Genomic DNA, 17,587 nt, shown 5'->3' with positions numbered 1-17,587 from the left:
AAATTGACTATATTGCCACTCAAACAATAGACAGTGTGAGACTAGAGAGAGAGAGAAAAAAAGTAAGGCGTCTACGTGAAAATGCAGCTTCTAAATCTCATCTCACCTTCTGTCTGACTTTTCCCAATTCCCACCCCTGCCTTCACCTGCCGACAGTGTGATGGAACACAAAAATGTCCAGCATAGTATAGACACTTCGGGTGATATGGAAGTGTATAAGTCTCACTATATGCAACAGCAGGACTTTTGGTCTGAAATTGCCAGGTGATGCCCTAAAATGTTGTGAAATTAGCAGGGTGTTTTTAAGAGCAAACAAGAGCTCTGTGCACAGGAATCAGTTTTCTCACTGTGACACCATTATGTGAAGGAGGGCTGAGAATGATCTAATTACCACACTGGCAGAATGTTTGTCTGCGTGAAGTGAAATAACTCCTAATCATTGAATCTGTGACAAAATGATGTGTTAAACAAGGTGCTTTCTGCGGCTCGATTTTGGATTCATTACTTCTAATACAGTCTGAACGGGGTTAGGGTTAGATATGGTTAAACATGTGTAAATCACGTGGTTTAGATATAGTGCTGGTGCCCTGGTGGCAGACCCGTTTTACAAACTATTTTAAAATGACTGTAACTCTGTTACTGTTCGTGACAAAATTCTAATGGTCTTGGGAAGAAAAGAAGATGAGCTTCATGGACATATTAGTATTGTGGCTGCACAGAGCATTCACAAGATACTGCTGTCTGAACAGAGGCAAAAAAAAAATCAGCTCCATCTAGATTTTACCATGTGCACTTCCCATTACTGTAGCCCCTCAACCAGTATGGGTTGAAGGGAAAATTCAAATGGTTCCTAAAAGGTGAGAATTATTTTGGAAATTTACAGCCAAAATAACCAAACAAGACCAGCCGACCTGTATGATACTTGGGCGATAACGGGTTTTAACCAATGCACTTCAAGAACCCACTGAATTGGTCATAATTTGACTACTAATGTTGTGCATAGAGAAGTGCTATTGGTGTTTTGGTAGATAACTTTAGAGCAGCTACAGTAGAACAACAATGCACCACAGCCCCAACATACAACACTGCACATTTCACTACACTGCATTTGAGGCTTAGTTTTTGATATTTGTAACTTAGAATGATTATTGTTTTTATACCTTGATTGAAAAAAAAACCTGGGAGAACAATTTTTAAGAAGAACAAAAGAATTGCATGTCCTAATAGCCTAGGGTTAGGGTCAAAGTTGGTGTGTTCCAACTACAGGGGGATCACACTCCTCAGCCTCCCCGGGAAAGTCTATGCCAGGGTGCTGGAAAGGAGAGTTCGTCCGCTAGTCGAACCTCGGATACAGGAGGAACAATGCGGTTTTCGTCCTGGTCGCGGAACACTGGACCAGCTCTTCATCCTCTCAAGGATACTTGAGGGTGCATGGGAGTTTGCCCAACCAGTCTACATGTGTTTTGTGGACTTGGAGAAGGCATTCGACCGTGTCCCTCGGGGTGTCCTGTGGGAGGTGTTGTGGGAGTATGCGGTGCCTGGCCCATTGCTACGGGCCATTCGATCCCTATACAACCGTTGCAAGAGCTTGGTTCGCATTGCCAGCAATAAGTCGGACTCGTTCCCGGTGGGTGATGGGCTCCGCCAGGGCTGCCCTTTGTTACCGGTTCTGTTCATAATTTTTATGGACAGGATTTCTAGGCGCAGCCAAGTGGCGAAGGGCTTTCGCTTTGGTGGCCTCAGAATCTCATCTCTGATCTTTGCGGATGATGTGGTTCTGTTGGCTTCATCGGGTGAGGGCCTCCAGCTCGCACTGGAGCGGTTCGCAGCCGAGTGTGAAGCAGCGGGAATGAGGATCAGCACCTCCAAATCTGAGGCCATGGTTCTCAGCCGGAAAAGGGTGGAGTGCCCACTCCGGGTCGGGGATGAGTTCCTGCCCCAAGTGGAGGAGTTCAAGTATCTCGGGATCTTGTTCGCGAGTGATGGGAGAAGGGAGCCGGAGATCGATAGACGGATTGGGGCTGCAGCTGCAGTAATGCAGACGCTGCACCGGTCCGTCGTGGTGAAGAGGGAGCTGAGTGTAAAAGCGAAGCTCTCAATTTACCGGTCGATCTACGTCCCTACCCTCACCTATGGCCACGAGCTGTGGGTAGTGACCGAAAGAACGAGATCGCGGATACAAGCGGCGGAAATGAGCTTCCTCCGCAGGGTGGCTGGCCTCTCCCTTAGAGATAGGGTGAGAAGTTCGGCCATCCGGGAGGGGCTCAGAGTAGAGCCGCTGCTGCTCCACATCGAAAGGAGCCAGCTGAGGTGGTTTGGGCATCTGGTAAGGATGCCCCCTGGGCGCCTCCTGGGTGAGGTGTTCCAGGCATGTCCCACCGGGAGGAGGCCCCGGGGCAGACCCAGGACACGCTGGAGAGATTATATCTCTCAGCTGGCCTGGGAACCCCTTGGTGTTCCCCCGGACGAGCTGGAGGAGGTGGCTGGGGAGAGGGAGGTCTGGGCCTCTTTGCTTAGGCTGCTGCCCCCGCGACCCGGCCCCGGATAAAGCGGATGAAGATGGATGGATGGATGGACCCCAGAGGGTTAAAATATTTTTTTAAAGTAACGCAATAGTTACTTTTCAAGTAATTAATTACTTTTAGAGTCTTGTAACTCAGTTACTAACTTTTTTGAAGAAGTAACTAGTAACTATAATTAATTACTTTTTCAAAGTAACTAGCCCAACACTGGTTAGGGTAATCACAGATGATTTAGACCTCAGAGGTTTAATCAGACTAAGTTGATGAAGTTATTTTAAGCTCAGTTTTGGCACCAAACAGAACCAAAAGCCAAAAGACAGACCAAACACTTTAGAACAGCGTGAGCTAGATGTGTCCCAGAGATTAGCCATTCTTGAGTTAGGATACAACAAATGTTGGATGGGCCAAATTTGGCTCAAATGTTTCAAATTTACCTTACATCTTGTCATCTTGAACTGCAATCTGGACCCAAAGCGTACAGTCAGACTACCGCTAGTAGTTTAAAATTGGTTTTATTGAAAGATGAAGTACTCATTAAACTGGTCAGTGGCTCGGGAGGAAGTAAGTGGGGCTGAAGTTTGTATCGAAGAGGAGAAGAAACATCAAGAGAGGCTAAGATAAAACTGGAAAGAGCTTTCAAAGTTTGCAGTATGTTTCAGGGGCCTTACTTGTTGTTTTCCTGAAGAGATGATATGAAGGGGCAACAAGGAGAGCGGTGATTAACAAATGATTTAGTGGAGACTAAGGAGATTGGAAAGAAAAGCATCTGGACTTCTTTAAGTTGCTTGAAGACATGACCTGGATGACTGAGAACCTTCACAGACATTTAGTGGAGAGCATGGACAGGCGAGTTAAAAGAACTGATTCTTACACAGTACTTTCTACCATCCTTGAACACTTGATACAACATCACTCATTCACACAAGCCTTTTTTAACGCCTTTAAGTGCTTTCTATCTAACATTCATACTCTGAGGACACAACTTGGGGTTAGTATTTTGACCAGCAATTTTTGGGATGCAGACTAGAGCAGCTGGAGATCGAACCACCAATCTTCCAATCACTGGATGCCCCATTCTACCATCTGAGCCACACCCAGCCCTTGTTTTTGTAATTACTGTGGCAGGCTGTTGGTCTCGGGCATGTTAAAATGGATGTTTTTGTCAAACTCCTTGGAGAAATGCAGGTAAGTCAACTTGGAAGTTTCGCACCAGCTTCAGGCAAACAGCTAGAGAACAAACAAGAATCGTAAACTAAAGGACAAAATGTATAAGACCTTGGAATTAATAAAGCAGTGCTACAACCATGATGGTGACAATAATATAACAGACAGTAGCAGCGCAAGCCAATCTCCCAAAGTGAGTTGTAGACACATGCAGGATCCTATGAGACAAGTAGACTGGTTGATAGTGGCTTTTTACACCTCTTATTCTCATGTGTTGAATACCTATTCTCTGTGTCATTCCACTTTATTAGACATAACTTCATTTATGGACTGTTTTGATTTCTTTGTATAAGTGGATTATTTCGGTTGTTACCTGCATATGATGAAAATTTCACTTTGCCAGGTTTCCCTTGCTTGTCCAAAGTAATTTTTCTCAAGGGAGACATTAATCTAATCTAATCTAGAAATATATTTAATGAGAAAAATGTCGATGCATTTAATAATTACTTTACCTAATGTATCTTCATGGAAACATAAGATTTAAGGCAAAAAGCATTGATTGTGTGGGTCAGTTCATTCAAAGGAATAGTTTTTGAAGAGAGGCAGATCTCCCACGGGTGTGTCGTGGGGCTGGGGTCCTTTGCCTGTCAGCCAAATGGCAATTCTGGTCTGCGGTTCTAAGAAGGACTGCCTTAGGCTGAGCTAAAGGAACAACCACTTCTTCTCCTTGGACTGGGAACACTGGAGGCTGGAAACGTATAGTGGCTTCAAAAGATGAAAGACTAGTTGAAGATGAAGTTAAGGTATTATGTGCATATTATATCCAGGGGAGATGGGAGCTTCAAGAGGCAGGACAAGATGACACAAAATAGCATAAGGGTTGCATGTAGCTCTTTATTCACTCTGTTTGTCAAACGGATTGTGGGTGGAAACTTCAAAGTAAGCTGAATTTTGCTGTTTTGCATTTTGCGTCACAAAATGCTCTCCAAACTGGTGAAATAAACTAAGACCATCTGACAAAATACAGAGTAAAAGGTAATAATATATGTACAAGTGATTTTAGCTGTGACTCACTCACCAGTATTCCCACTGGAGGCCACTGAAGCTTTTGGCCACATTAGACAAGAAACACCAAAATGCCCGGGCTGATCACAATAAATAGCTTCAATCCTCTGCTGCTGTTCCTCTGGCGAGAGTTTCACCCATCTGACTTTCATTTGTTTCTACTGATTTTAAGGTGAGGAGTTTGAAATGCTGGTGCTAGAACCGGTGTTATGTTAACCTAGTCAGTTATCTGTAGACTCCAATAGCAAAAGGCACTAATTCATCAAATGATTTTAGTTCATCTTGAGATCTCTATTGATCTTTTAATTGGCTGTTCAATGAATGACAGAATGATGGAGCTGTGGAGTCCTACCTGGTTTATTTACTGATTATTTACTTCTGATTTATTCCCATGATGCTAGTACACAAGGCGTCAAGCTGCTTCTTCTTCATGTAGGATGAAAATAATATAAAAATCAAATAAAAGTAGTTTTGATAAGTGGCTAACTCAGTAGGATTAGTTAACAGGTTCTTCCCACTTGTTATCTATGCTCACGGTTATGTTGGGTCAAGTGTAGCAGTCATGATCCACTCCACAGAGGCAGCCGAAAGAAGAAGAAGCAGCATCACAGGTCAGATCACATAGCAAGCAAATAAAGAAAACATGGAGTCATTTTTACGCACTTCATCACATCTAAGAGTCCATCCATGGGAACTTTAACTCCTATTTACTGTTTTCCTTCACAGAGGAAGATTTATTTTCTATATACAGGAAAAATGAGCCAATAAATGGTGCAGCCTTTGCCCAAAGCTATATGAAATAGAAAACAACAAGTCTTACATTAAAAGCTGCCCTTAAGATTACTTAATTAGTAGTAAAGTAGTAAATGAAAAGATGCAAATGCCATTAATTTTTTAATATGTAGCTAATTTGAAAACCAATTAAGTTCGTTTTTTTGGTAAGATGTGAGGATTTGCTGCATATTCTGAAGGTTAAAACATACAGTTACATAAAATCTGCTATTATAATTACAGATGTAAAGGTAACCATAAATAATGGGGGATGAAAGAAACAGAAGGTTGGGAGTTGGTGTCAGTGTACTAAAGGTAAACTCTTTAAGTGCTCAGTGAAGGATGTCTGGTAGAAATGAAAAAAATGAAAGGACTTTTATAAGCGTTCTATTACATTTGTCAAATTATGCTCCTCCAAGGACAAGTGCCTCTCTGCAAGCAGCAAAGCAGAAAATCACCCAGAAAACAGAAACAGTTATGTCTGGCAGAAGTCATACATCTCCTTGCCTTTCATTGTCTGAGTACTGAAAATGTATGAGGTGAAAACTGAAAGTGATCAAGAGCACTGTCAGCCTCATAACATGCTCTCTCAGTTACTCCATCACACCAGGTGCTTTCGTTTTTATAGTGTTTTATGGAAGCTCATTAAAGAGGCATACCACAATGCAGAGGTTACATGGAAGAACAAGCCTTGTAAAGTGGAGGCTAAGCTTGACATAACTAAGATCTTGTCACAATGGCCACGGGCCGATAGCTAGATCAGACTCGATTGCAGATAACCACAACAGAGACGGCTCAACGTTTTGCAGTGTTTATTATTTAGTCAACAAGTGAATATGTGGCAGGGAGTCGCTAATGATGCAACCGTGTGACAGCGGGGGTGAACGGGGGTCTAGCAGGTTGCGACGGGAACAGAGCGGTTGCGTCTGGGAAGAAAAGAGAACAGGGTTAAGAAGGCGGCAGGTGCAGGGTATCCAAGCAGAGGTGAAACTGACTGATAGCACTTCCTGGTGACCGGCGTGAACCTCGCTTTGAGGGAGAGGCAGCGATAGTCCAGGGGAGTAGTCGAGAGGCTGGCAGACCTGAGTTCCGCTGTGTCCAAGGTGGTGAGTGAGGCTGGAGGGCAGGCAGGTGAGGGTCCTTGTATTTTTCCTGAATATGAAGATGATCCACGGAGAGCTGAGCAAAGAAGGTCCAGGGAATCTGAAGCGCATGAAACCAAAGTTAACAAGGAAAAAGTGGCAAGAGCGTAAAAAGCCGTAGAGTCAATACCAACGTGAGGTCGTTGACAAACTGGCGGTGAAGGAGAGTCTGAGGGGGCCTTAAATCCTCAACCTGATTGCCCTGAATCAGTCTCAGGTGTGCAGGACTGCAGCAGGGATGATGGCTCCGCCCAGGGGTGGAGACCAAGGAACTCAAGTGGCTGATGGAATTTTCCAGTCGAGTCTCCAGATCCTGACAGATCTTTATGTTTGGGATTCCCACTAAAAGTTGAGCCTTCAAAGTTCAATCAAAGATCATTAATTTCACTCAGAATCAGAACTGAAGGATTCCTTTACCTGCATGACAACATACAGAACTGATGAGAGAAATAAAAATCTAACATGTAATTAAACTGTTATTATCTACCACACGTTTGTCTTTATGAAATGAGACCCTTTATTTTACCTATATGTGATGTAAGTTAGGGGATGTAACTGAATGTAGTAGCATCTAGGGATGCACCGATACCGATACTGGTATCGGGTATCGGGGCCGATACTGTAAAATGTGTGTGTACTCATACTCGTAAAAGTTAACCGATACCATGATGGCTTGTCATTTTTGTTGTAGTTTTTTAGATTGGCCACTAGGGGGACATCCCGCGCTAAACAGGCACAGGGTTAGGCGAGTGAGACTGGCAGCTCCAGATAAAAAAAGAGAAACTGGAGGCTGCTGTAGCTAGGCTAAACAAAATGTCAGCAGTGTGGACCGGAACAGCCAACTTTAACTCAGTTTTGGAAAAGCGATGAAAAATGTCAAGAGAAAATCCACGGGCAGTTAAAATAACAGAGGCTCTGACTCATTTTATCGCTCTGGATGACCAGCCAATGCCAGTCGTGGAAAACATAGGATTCTTCTCAGCATACTCGAGCTGCTGAGTATGATCTAAGAGGTAAAGACAAGCAGTGTGTGCGATGTCAGTCCTCAGTTTAACGGCACAGTGGACTGATGATCCACGGGCAGATGAGGAGTTCATCAATGCCAAATACTTTCGTTATTTTGTTTGTTTGTTTACAATATGGACACTCTGCAAAAATTTAAAAGTTTATTTTATTCTCAAACCTAATTTGTATTTATTTTATTCCAAACAGAAGTGTTTATTTATTATTCTGAAAGCTCGAGACAGTGCCAATAGTTCAGTGATATTTTGTTAAATTACAATGTGGAGACTCTGCAATAATTTAACAGAAGTGCTTATTTTTCACTTGAAATTTTTTTGTGGTCATTTTTATTAAGATATTATTTTTTATCGGCAGAGAATAAAATAAAACCTGTCTTCCATTTGTATGTGTGTGTGTGTGTGTGTGTGTGTGTGTGGTAGAAGTATCGTTTTTGTACTCTGTATCGGCAAGTACTCAGATCCAAGTATCGGTATCGTATCGATTTGTAAAAATTGGTATCGTTGCATCCCTAGTAGCATCACAGCCATAGTCATGTGCATCATTCAACTATTGTTAATTTTAATTGAAATTATTGTAAAATATCTTCTATTAATGCAAGCCTGAATTGGTTGTGGAAGCGATTTTGAGCCAAGGTGGAGGAGTGGGCTGCTGCCTATGCATAACAACAGGGGAACCATAGCCAGAGCAAAGCAGGTGAGCTGGACGGGTTTTTGACCTGAGGAGAAGAGCTAAGGAGGGTTCTGACAAAGGCAGAGCAGTGTGGATGGTGGATGAGAGGTTACAGGTCCAGTGAGCATAGGCTGATGTGGACGGTGTGATAAACTTTTACTGTTTTACTTTTACAACAGTTATAAATAGTAAGAAGTCCTAGCTTTATGGAGAGCAACAAAGTTTTCTAAATTAGTAAAATGCCATTTCTTCTCCAGCTTACGAATTATCTGCATTAAGGCATGGCAAATCATGTCTTAATGCAGATAATTATGGTGAATTAGGGGATAAGGTCAAACATTTGATGCTTCCTTTCATATGCAGTCATCAAATGATGATTTGCAACAGTTTGATGGTCTGGAGAATTTATTGTGCGTTAAAGCACTGTCATTGTCTTCCCAGGAGTATATATCCCAGCAAAATCACCACGAGGACAGACATGCAATGCTTAGAGAAAATGCAAAAAATGCAAGAGCTACATCTCAGACTCTTTAAACCTCAGTTAGCATGTTAAATGTTAAGGTTCATGACAATATAATTTAAAAAGAAAAAGACTGAATAGGTATAGATTGTTTGGAAGGGCTGCCAGGAAAAAGCTTTATCTTGTGTCTGAACTCAAGACTTCTAAACAAAAAACGTCCTTTGGACAGATTAAGCCAAAATGGAGATTGTTGGTCATAACACATGCATCATATTGTGGAAAACAACAAAGCAAAAAACAAACACTTTTATGCCAACTGTCAAGCACGGTGAATGAGAGGTAATGATTTGGATTTGTTTTGCAGCCATGACATCTTGGCATCTTTTACTCATTGAATTGTCCATGAACTTACAGTCAAATGTTAGGCCATCTGTCTGACAAATAAAGCTTAACCAAATCTGGGTCATGCAGCTGAACAATGATCACCAGCACACCAAAAAAACCTACAACCAAATGCCTTAAAAACAAGAATCAAGGTGTTGCAGTGGCCCAGTCGAAGTCCAGACCTCAGCCAGACTTAAATGCCGTGGTGTGACCCTATGAGAGGTGTGGATAAATGAATGCCTCAATGAACTGCAGCACTGTGATGATGAGTGGACCAAAGTCTTTCCACAATGATGTGACAGAGGAATGAAGTTATAAAGAAAATGACCAGTACAAGTTATTACTGCTAAAAATGGATCTAGAAGCTACTCAATCATGGGGTGTACTGTACTTAGTTTTTCACAGGACTGCATAAAGCTCTGTGAAAACTTTCTTTTTGTCATGGATAGGGATGGGTACCGGTATTCGGTTCTGACATAAACGGTAGTAACCAGACCGAAAAGCAGCGCACATTTCAGTGCTTTTTTTTCCTGAGCTGTGATACACTTTAGAGTCTAGCCAATCATTTTATGTTTCCGAGGATAGTAGGCGGGCCCAGGTATGTACGTTCTTTTAGAGCAGAGCTACAGATTAAAAATGCCCAAGGCGAAGCGGTCAAAAGTCTGACTGTACTTCACAGCAAAATATGCAAACTCAGCAGCTGCAACAAGTGCTTTAAGCTGACACTGTGCAAAGGAGGTAACACCTCAAATCTGATGAAACACCTGGCGACGCATAGCATTTTTTTAAAAGCAGAGAAATGCACCGTATTTGATAGCTTGCTGCGAGACCTCACACCGAGCACATCTACTGCGGGTGTGGTGCCTGTTATCGGACCCGGAGTTAGCAACATCCCCCAAAAACACGAAGAGGAGAGTCCTGGCCCCTAGCCCTGCCAGTGTAGCAGAAATGATGAGGATGATGATGCAGCAGCAGCCGTTCTTCTCTGCGTGAGCAGCTTAATGTTGTTCGTGTGTAATTTACGTTGAGTAAGCTAACCACGTTATTACATTAATGCATGTAAGGTGAACTCGCAAACATCATCATAGCTACATGCAGCTGTCTTCTTGTTTGATGGCAGATACTCCCTTCACCCTGGCCAAAAAGGCTAAAATGACCAAAGAAAAAGTGGAAAACAGTTAAACATGAGAGGTTTTTGGACAAAGTTTGTGTTTTTTCCATTGTTTAAGCTGCTTCCAGCCAAGAGTGATGCCATATATGCCCCATAGCTGCAGAAAAGGCTAACATTGTTATCTTTTTACAAAAAAACAGCTGAACATGAGAGGTTTTTGGACCAATTTTGTGTTCTCCATTCTTTAAGCACCGGTTTGAGCACCGTTTAAGCACCGGCACCGTTTCAAAAGTACCGGTTTGGCACCAGTATCGGATAAAACCTAAACGATACCCATCCCTAGTCATGGACATGATTGTCCATGAGCAACTAGTATTGTAATAACCAGTGAAACAAATAATGGGTAAGCAACACAAAGATAAAAGATCAACTTTAAATACAGGCAATGCTGTGAATTGTATTTCATTGTGTAATTTGTTTATTCTTTGTAGTGAAGTAGACAATAGAACTTGAATAACTGCTGTAACAAAATAATCTGTATCTAAACCAAGTGAGGAATAGTAACGGCCAACCACATAGGGAGACTGATTGAATGACTGAACTCGGGTGAGACACAAAACCAGGAAACAAACAGAAAGCAAAACAAACCAGAATGCATGAGAGCGAGAAATTTTGCAATGCAGCAGGAAATAACTCGGCCGACAGTCATAGCAAAATCCAAAACCACAGCAGCAGGCCCACTTATTAAAATCAGTTGGCCCAGAAAACACATGGTCCACACAGTCCAGTGGACCACAATCAATTTTCTTAGAGAAGTTAAAGAGTATTTCCAAAACATACAGATTTGCTTCACAGTCATGTAATTCACCACAGCATGGGAGCACCTGGGAATTGGTATCATGGCAGGGTGCACATCTCCCCTCTAGCATTCGCTATTGCAATGGAGGAAATCATTAGGCCATCAAAATGGGTTGTGGGTGTAGAAAGCCAGCAAGTAGGAATTTACCCCCACCCAACGGGGCAATTCTAAATAACATGTCGACCAGCTACTAGAATAGCAACCAAGCGTCTCATTTTGAAACTAAAATGAAAAATGAAGCTATTAATATGAACCTAAGCTCCTGCTAAAAAGAACGTGCTAAAACGAGTTTCTATACAGCTGATAATGCAACTACTGGTAGTAAATCTTGTTGTATGACCTGTTTTCCTCTGTAAACTGTTTCTAGAAATAATAAAGTATTCTAATGTGATAATTCACTCTTTATAATGTATTTATTATAAGAATAAATATCAAGCTGTACATGATGAGGTGGATTATTTGTTCAGAATTATATCATTTCAAATGCACATCCCCCGCCTAGACTCAGCATCACTGCCCTACTATTTAAAAAAAAAAAAAAATCAGATAGGGGCGACATCCCGTTGGGAGTGTCCTCCTTGATTCGAAAGTCATTTAGCACTGCCAGCTATGTCAGCTTACCATTGTCTACAATTAGTTTTTCTATACAAGGAATCGATTGGCCAAGCAAACTCTAGATTCCAGAAAAAGGGAATGTGTGTTCCCCATGGATCAATCCCGAGCCAGTTGCTTTTCATTTTATTTATATATGACCTGGCTGCCAATTGCCCAGAGGCTAGCTTCCACATTCTTGCAGTGGATGCTGTCAGGTGATCCTGCACAGGCTTATAAAATCAAATAAGATAACATCCTCTTTAAGTGGAAGAGCAGTCAAGATACCATCCAATTACTGCCCGAAGTAACATTTCACAGAGTTACACTTATGCTGCTGTTGTAAGTGCAGAATTAGCTATAACTGCCACTTGTCATTTGTAGTTATTTTCTGATGCTGTTGTTCCCTGCTCCTCAAATCCTCCACAATTTCCTGATGGCATCAGGGATCAGTCATTGGTTGTTTACATATCATTTTATATCCTTTCTTTCTAACTTTTTCCCTACCAACTGTAACTTAACCATCCTGCTCCCTATTCCACCTCATTATCCTTATTATCCAAAGAATCTCGGTCAAAGTTTCAATCATCCAATTGCTCTCTTCATCCCACCGAGGCAGTGAATCACATATCATCTTCCATCTTTATTAGGAGTATGTACTTTAAGATGGTTCTCATTTAGTCCTATATCCTAAACACTGCTGACTCCCCACCACACAACTTTCATAAAGCCACAGGGAGCAGTTGAATATTCAGCGATAACAGTTGAGCAACGTTGTCCAAGGAATGGAGAGAATGGAGGGTTGATTGAGAAATAGGTGTGGCAACTGACCTCTGGTGGCAGTTGTTGTAGCCACTCCTAAAGGATGCCTCCAATCCACAGAGAGTCCAGAAAGAAATGTTAGAGAAAGAGGGAAAGACTCTGCCAGCTACCACCATGACAGACATGACACTTGTAAAATATCAAATTGTCATTCAGAAGACAAGCCCGGCCTAGATCATACCGTTTTACCCTGCTCATGCTTGACTTTTTGACACAAAATGGGGCCATAACTCATTAAACGAATATAAGGTTTCATTCAGTAAGACTTGAAACTAGTGACTGGGAACATACACTCATCGGGACAGTGCTTACTAAGATTAGAGCTTTAAAGGAGCCAAGGATGATTACTCACTGACTTCTATACATTTGGCATATTAATTTGGCAAACCTCCAATTAAAAACAAAGCATCTTCACATTAATTAAATTTTTCGGACCAAGAAGTATTTTCTTTTTTTATACAAGCAACCAATCTAGGGTTAAGCGTATGGTTTTGGTTCAAATAACATAACTTTTTATTGAATTAATGACTGTTTGAATTGCCCAGATTGAAAAAGATTTACTAGAAAAGTTGCAATGCCAAGATTAATGCAGGAGACCTTATCTGGATCAGGAAATCTGCTATCTCTTCTACTTGCCTATTTAGCATGTGACTAAAGCAAACCCAAACTTAGCGCTAACTTTAGGTGACAGCTAGCTGATATTAAGAGTTCAATCCTTGGGTAAAGGTATCACTTCTAAGATTTATCATTTAGTCAGCTGACCCTCTCCTTAAAGTTAAGGGCTATTGGGCCCAGGACATGGCATTGGACATATCTTCAGTTGAATGGGATTCATGTTTTCATAATGTTAACACTATGTATAAAGAAACGGGTAGTAGATTTATCCAACTTAAGATAATCCATAGGTGGCATCGAACACAGCAACAACTGTATAAATGGAACTTGGCCCCCACGGACGATTGTTGGAGATGTGATGGTCAAAACGCTTCGATTTTACATATCTTATGGAGCTGTTCGGCCCTTCGGGATTGGTGGGAAAACATAATGGAGGTAATTTTCAGTGTTTTGAAAAGGAGATTTGGTATCTCACCAAAACTGTCCATACTTGGTATAGCCACAGAACTTTCTGATGGAGATTTTTCCAGTTATACAAAAAGATGGATTATTCTGGCTCTTACTACGGCCAAACGAACCCCCCTCCATATGTAGAGTGGCTAATGACGATGGCTAAGTTGGCGTCTTACGAAAAAGTGACTTATGGTTTATTAGATAAATTGCATCAATATGATTGTATTTGGTCCCCCTTTACAAGCTGGATTTCTGTAACTTGAAGAACAGGAGTAATGAGAGAGTGGTGATGTGGGGATTAGTGTGTGAACAAAGAATAGGACAACCTCCCATTGTCTTTGTTTGTTTGTTTGTTTTTTTAATTATTTATTTATGTATTTATTTTTCAGTTCTGTTATCAAAGTTTAAAATGAAATAAAAATTGTTCATGACAAAAAAAAAGAGTTCAAGGTCACTGTGGCTCATAAAGTAGATCCACCAACTGAAAGGTCAACAGCTGACCCCTGACTTCTCTAGTCTGCATATCAAAATATGCTTGGGCAAGATGTTGAACCCCTAATTGCCCCCAATGGATCCATCACAGTGTGAATGTATGTGATAGTTAGAACACATAAAGGCACAGAAATAGAGCTTGTATCAATGTATGAGTATTAATGAAGGCAGCACATAACAAAATAGTTAGAGTACCAGTCGATACCATTTAATTGTCCAAAATACCATATACAGTATGTCAGTGTCAGCTTCACAGAAATTATGAAGGTCTCAGTACATGAGCATAGTCTTGAACATGTAATCAAGTCACTGACGTGCATCAGCCTTGGGGTGACAAATGGAGCTTTATTGTTGCTGCCAGCTGATCGTCTTCAACACCAACACAGCTGGAAAGTGCTGCAGAAATTCACCACGGGGAGAGAAGTTTTATATCTTCTACCCTTCGCGTGGTAGTGAGTAGCTGGTGTGTTGTGAACACTAAACGTTATGAACTTTTCACGGGCCACAAGATGACAGAACGTTTTGCTGAATCTGCAGCCCACAGATCACAGCAGGGAGAGAAAAAGTCCTTCTGTGTTGACGGCCGACAGCCGCAATCACCATCGCCCACAGCTAATGTCACACAACCTCTACAAGGGAAGGAATTTTTCATCACAGCGCTTACTTTGGTTTGTGTCAGAGCTGTGTCCCAAGGCTAGAGATGAAATGGTCTTCATAAAATTGTATCAACAAGAAAACACTCACACATGCATGCTTGGATGCGTTCAAATGGCAGTTCCCACCATCCAACTGTTCTCGAGGGTGATCAGAAGGAATTTGCATATATCCTTAAATGTAAACACTGAACTCGGTAATTATGTGAAGCACTGAGTGTGTGTGATAGACTGCACCCATAATTGTTTGTATATGGGAAGAGGAGGCATGTTTTCAGCGGCAGTGAAAGGGGAGGTGCCCTTATTGAATACAGACCCTCTGGCAGCTGTCTTAGACAGCTGTAGCAATTCATAAAAGATACGCTTACACACACACACACACACACACACACACTGTGTTAAAACTGAGAAGGCCTCCTGGGGATGATACCTTCCTCCTCATGTTTCTGTGACACAGGCGATGATAATTAGACTAATTCAAAGTCTCCTCAGAGTGAGGGATGGAGATGAAGAGAAAGCAGCTAGGTAGGCACAGAGGCTCAGGGTTGACTGAGAGTTCATTCAGCAAACTGCCATACTGTAGCATAACATTATTGCACCAGGAGATCCATACCTCATTGCAAGCAGGAACCAGGAGTAACCAGGGGCTAAACTGGGATTGGAGCTGCAGGGGGCCTTTAGACTATGACCAAAGAAAAAAAGGGCTAGAGGGTGAAAGAACAGATAACACTGTCCCCTGAAGAGATGAAGCTTGGCCTCACTGAGTAGTTCCTAAAACTCAAAAGTTCAAAAGCTTGTCTTGTGACCACATGTTTTAGATTTTTAAACACATATCTTTTTTGCAAATTATGACATCTTTCAGTGTTAGAGCAAACTTTAAATTAACAGACCATTAAAGCAAAATCATTAAGTGGAACATTAATAGCTGCGCAAGGGGACTAAAACTGAGTGAGAGAGAGCCACACCAGGAAACAGGAGGTCGCTGAATAAGCTAAAAATCTTGACTATTAGTAAGCGGGGATATATGTTCAAATATTCATACATATACACCAGTCAGGTATAATATTTGACTGCTGGCAGATGAGGTGAATAACATTTGATCATTTCTTCATCATGGCACCTGTTTGTGGTGGAATGGAGCAAGAGAAAGATTTGGCCTTCAACGTTGATGTGTTTGGGGCAGTAAACATGGGCCAAAATATGACAAGGGCCAAATTGTGATGTCAGAGCATGTCCAAAACTGCAGATGGCCAGTATCTATCAAAAGTGGTTTTAGGAAGGAAGGAAGGAAGGAAGGATGGATAGATAGATAGATAGATAGATAGATAGATAGATAGATAGATAGATAGATAGATAGATAGACTTTTTTAAATTCATTAACTGCTTTGATGTCGTAGAGATTCTTTATACAAAATGAATATGGAAGGTTACAGGGAGCATCACAGTGTTTGTACAATGACAACACTGATGTACAGTAAATACTGCTTGAGGCTTGTTCATCTGTTGTAGCACAAAATAACTGAAGCCTCTTCTAATGGGGCATTACACTCATCTAAACAGCCCTGCTGAGACTCATAAACCTCCACTGCCCATGTTTGTCACTACTGTAGGCTACTAGTGTGCTGCAGTCTGTTGTTGCAGCCAGCTTCATTTAATTGTAAAAGTCATGTTTTTAATTTCAACAACTCTGGGAGGCTTGTTTAACATTCCTCCTGTTCTGTTTGTGTTTTTAGTTTTAAAATGGATTTCCACTGGTTAGGAAGGTGGATTGCAATTAATAATAGTCTCACATCCCATGATAGAAAACGTCATTTAATCTGTGTCTGAGGCATAAACTCAGAGCCCATGTGTTTTCCTCTACAACATACCATGCTGAAAATTCAAAACCTACTCAAAACTAACTGGACCTGTAGGTTCATATCTGATGTTAACATACATTTCATTGGGGCTTTACAGGCTGGAGAAAACCTGCTGGACTGTATGGACAGGGCAGACCTTCATCAGATCATATTAGACAACACCTCTGGTTTGACTGGTTCATATGTAAGTTTCAATAACAATTCAATGTTATGCTGTCTTTGGGGCTGTAATGACACAAACTGGTGACACAATGAGCTCCAAGCTCATCTGAATTCAGCCATTCAAGTCTGATAAAACTCTTGGATTTTAACTATATGTCAAATCTGACTAAAGTGCAATAAATTTAGGTCAATTGTCATTAACGCAGACAATCTCAAGCTGTGGTATCAAGCCGCGTAATCAAAGAAATGTTAATGTTAAGGAAAATTATTTATTTTGTAATCACCTCTTTTTACATGAAAGAACTTTTTTGAGTAGAAGACAAAAATTGACAGAAAAAAAGTTTAGCTTATTGTGAATATGCTTATTTTTATTCTTACCAAGATTTTGCATTAAGTAAGGAGAACTAGTCTGAAAGAGTAGGATGGCTGTTGTGCTAATTAGCTGGAGTTGGAACTGTTGGTTGACCATAAAGTACCCCAACTAGCTGTTCCTCCCTGTTTCCAGTCTTTACACAAAGCTAGGGTAGGCCCGTTCAGCTCTTTAAGTTACAACCAAAATGCATTATCTGGTGCTGACAAATTTAGCCAATGCAGGTGCAAGGAGCTGCAGCCACAAGGTGTTTGGTGTCTGTCATGGTGGTAATCCTTAATCCAGGTGCTGGACACCAGAGGCAAAGGGAGATACCAAACTTTCCTGTCTGACACTGTAGCAATCGGACTTATTGTCTGAAGCAGTAGAAACAACATAGGTTTGTTTTTCCCAAGTGGAC

This window comes from Neolamprologus brichardi, chromosome 5 (genome assembly GCF_056152115.1).
Source record: "Neolamprologus brichardi isolate AB-2024 chromosome 5, ASM5615211v1, whole genome shotgun sequence".
Taxonomy (NCBI): Eukaryota; Metazoa; Chordata; class Actinopteri; order Cichliformes; family Cichlidae; genus Neolamprologus; species Neolamprologus brichardi.
The sequence above is the reverse complement of the archived record's forward strand: the minus strand, read 5'-3'. Positions refer to the sequence as shown.